Genomic DNA, 4254 nt, shown 5'->3' on the forward strand with positions numbered 1-4254 from the left:
TGAGAGAAAATATTTGCAGATCACATGTCACAGAAAACAACCAAATTAAAAAATGTGCAGAAGATTTGAATAGACAGTTTGCCAGAAAAGCTGTTCAGAGGACAAATAAACACCATGAAAGATGCGTAACCTCTAGTCTTTAGGAAAATACAAAGTAACTGCTGTTCATTCATTAGAGTGAGTAAGAAACAAAATAGGTAAAATATTTCTGCTGAGTTTCACTTGGCAGATTTTTATGAAGGAAAAGTATTTTTAGTATTGTGAACCAGTGGGTGCACACACACATACACATTTCACAATGTATATTTCCTTTCAGATGTATGTGATTTTTTTTTTTTTTAAATCATTAAGAGTGCTACTTGTCCGCCCCATAGATTTCAAGAACCCCCCCAGGAAATTGTGATTTATAGTTTAAAAAAAAATAGTAAAACTTTAGGGCTCTTAAGAGCATGAATTTTTGTTTTTTTAATTCCAGAGCCTCAACTCTAACCTTCTAACTAAAGCTTATTTTATTCATTGTGCATAGCACCTATTTAGCAAAGCTATGTTAGATAAAGTTGTGAAATTTGGTGAGATAGCTGGGTCATTTTCCCAGTGTTGGAGACATACTATGGTTAAAATTTTGCTAATTCTTCACTATGAAACATTTGGTTGAGAGATAGATTATGTGATCGTTTGATCGTAGGGAATGGATTATATTTGCCAGGATAATCAGAGAGAGCTTATGTTGTTTCTTTCCTCAATGTCTTAAGGATTCTTCAGGCTAATTTATGCTGTAGGCTTCTTGCCACATAGTAATTCTGTTGCATGTAATAATACCTGCAGGAAGCATAATAGTGGTAGTACATTCCACATTTCACTCTGTCAGATTTTTTGAGTCAGGGTCTCACTTTTAGTTCAGGATACCTTGAACTTACTATGGAGCCCCACCTGGCCTCAGACTCACAGTGATCTTTGCAACTTCAGCCTCCTGAGCTCTGGTATTATAGGCCTGTGACACCATAACCAATTTAACATAATTTGTTTTATGTTTTGTTTTTTAGTACTGGGAATCAAACTCAGGACCTTGCACTTGCCAGGCAGGCACTTGTAACACTGTGCTATATCCCTGGCCCTGTTTTCTTTCTTTCTTTTTTTTTAAAAAAAATATTATTATTATTATTATTAATTTTGTATTTAGTACATGGTCTCACGGCACAGATTGGACTTGTGATCCTCCTGTTTTCAACCTCCTAAACACAGGGATTACAGGCGCATACCATGAAGTCCAGTCTTGTTCGCTGTCTCAGAGTGCCTCGGGGGCAGGTCTGGCACAGCACGCCAGGGATCAAACCCTGGTCTCTGGGCCTGCCTAAGCAGGAGCTTTAGTCCGCTGAGCTATCTGTCCGGCCCTTTTCTTTCTTTCTTTCTTTCTTTCTTTCTTTCTTTCTTTCTTTCTTTCTTTCGAGGCAAGGTCTTGCTGTGTAGTTCAGGCTGGCCTGGACTGTGTAGCCCAGGTAGCTGGCCTTTTTCTTTCTTTTTTTTTTTTTTTTTTCTGATCTCTAGAACACAAGAACTTTCAAAATTTATTAACACAGAGACAAAATAGAATTGTAAGTATTTTAATCAAGTAACGTAGCTGTTTTTAAACAGAAAAATAAACTTAAGACAACTCATTAGAACAAAGTAAAAAATTACTCTATTATGAGAAGCTGTGAACACATGGAGACCATTTCTAACCCCACAGGACTTTGGTCCTGGACTGACTCATGCCCAACCCAGTCAGTGGTTTGAAGTCAACACACTCCCCTTAAGAGGAAGCTACAGCCCTGCGCAGCCTGGCACTGGGGGTAAGGGGGAGTGTAGAGGCGGGCACAAGGAGAACAGAGGGGGCCTCGTGACAGGAACCTGGGACCTAGGCGGATGCATGCATGCGCTCCCAAGAGCGCCCCATTCTGGCAGGGAACATTCCCATGCGTGAGGCTCCTGCCCAATCACCAGTGTAGCTGGCAGGCAGTTCTCTTCCTGAGATCCTAAAGTTTCAGTCCCTTAAAACAGCAAGATAACAAGATTTTATTTTTATCAAATATCTTATAATTTCAATGTGAAAAACATTTACATACACATTTGTTAAGATCTGAGATAGATCACAAAGTAACAAGAGGCAAATAACGTGAGCCAGGGCTCCACATAGAATGAACCACATGTACACACTCCCAGAGTTCACTTTTTGTGGGAAGGAATAAACACAAATTTCCTTAAAGATCATCCAAACATGGTCTGAACTCCTAGCAAGTGGATTTACATCAGCTACCCAAGGCAGCTGGCCTTGAACTTGAGACAGCAAGACCCTGTCTCGAAAGAAAGAAAATTTGAGTTCTGTTATATGGCACTTGGCAGTAGTGTTTATTGCATTTTTGGTCATACTGTATAAAGACACAAAAAAGTATTTGCAGAAGTGCTTCAGAAAGTGACAAAGATAATGAAATAAGTGTGTTAGAAATGAGGGGAAGTATTTTGAGGGGAATTTATGACATGTCTTTTATTGTAATATTTTTTAAAATGTAAACTGTATTTTTTGATTTCCCCTTGTATGAATTTTAGGGGGACACAATTCAGCCTATAACCTCCAGCGAAAGGCCAAGTAACTTAATGATTTGTATGATGTGAAGCTGGACTATGGCATATGTGAAGCCTGGTTACTGTGGTGAGGTGTTTTGCTTTTATTTAATTTCTGGCTGGATCTTGATTTGAAATATGTGCAATTGTGCTTTTTTTTTTTTCTCTTCACATTGAACGTTTATGTTGCAAAAGTGATACTTGGCCATTCTAAGGAAAAGTTAAAAGGCCTTTTCTCAGAATGACTTTTATTTTATTTTATAGAGAAAAAATCGAAATAAAAAATAAAAGTTTCAAAACAGGCTAAAAGAGTAACAATAATACATTGTATATTGTAATCTTCATAGTAATTACAAGATATAGGCATGAAATACTGTTCAAACAATATTTGCACAAACCATTTTGATCAGTGAACTGTGAGAAACTAAATTAAAAAAAATTTTTGAAAAACCCCCTCAAAAACAAATTTCCAAAACAATATTATAGGAGAGTAACAATGTTTAACACATTGTATGTTGTGTATAACTATCTTAATTGTTGTGTGTGTGTGTGTGTACATATATATATATATTTTTTTTTTTTTCTTTCCCCTTTTTTCGTCCATCCTTTCCCCATACCCCTTCAGTTTCTCTTTTCTTTTCTTTTCTTTTTTTTTTTGGTGGAACCATGGATTGAACTCAGGTCCTTCCACTTGCCAGGGAAGTGGTTATTCCACTGAGCCATCTTCCCGGCCCCCAGTTTCTGTTTTCTTTTGAATAGTTTCTTCCCATTTCACAATATCTGTTGTACATTTTGGATTTTATTTGCTTGTCCAGCTTCTGATGTTTACACATGTGGGTCTAATTTATTTCACTTATGAGTATGGTTTCAAATAGCATCCATTTACCTATAAAAGTCAGGTTTATCATTTTTTATGGCTACAATGAGTTTTATTTTAAAAAAAAGTTGTCTTCGACCTCAGTCATTTTCCTGGTGTTTGTACAGTAGATCTTTGATTTATGCTTTGGTTAGTGTTTTGTATCCAGCATCTTGTTTCAGTAATCGCTATTATATTACTGTTTCACCTACCATGCATTACAGATTTGTTTTCAGTGGATTAAACCCCTCATTCTTTAATTGGGGCAAAATTCACATAAGAGACATTGTTTTAATCATTTTAATGTGTACAGTTCAGTGGCATTTAGTACATGCACTGATTGTACAGCCAGTATCTTTACATAGTTCCAGAACCTTTTACAATCAGGACCTCCCAGTTCTCCCAAAAGAAATGCAGTTTGTTTTTTTCTTTTCTTTTTTTTTTTTTTTTTGTATTTTAGGGAAGGGTCTACAAGGTGTTCAGGGTCTCACTACTAGATTGGACTCATAGTGATCTGCCTGTTTACAGCCTCCCAAGAACTAGGATTATAGGTGCACTACCACGCCCAGTCTCAATTGCCATCTCAGTGTACCCGGAGGCAGGGCCAGCAGGGTAGGCCTGGGAATTGAACCCTGACCCCTGCACCTGCTTGCAGGCCCTTTAATCTGCTGAGCTATTTGGCCGGCCCTAAGAAATGCAGTTTTATCCAAAGGAAATAAAAATTTCTTTCAGGCCTTTTATTTAATATCTTGAGAGACTATTCCCTCCCTCCCTCCCTCCCTCCCTCCCTCCCTCCCTCC

This window comes from Octodon degus, unplaced genomic scaffold, assembly GCF_000260255.1.
Source record: "Octodon degus isolate 3935 unplaced genomic scaffold, OctDeg1.0 scaffold00014, whole genome shotgun sequence".
Taxonomy (NCBI): Eukaryota; Metazoa; Chordata; class Mammalia; order Rodentia; family Octodontidae; genus Octodon; species Octodon degus.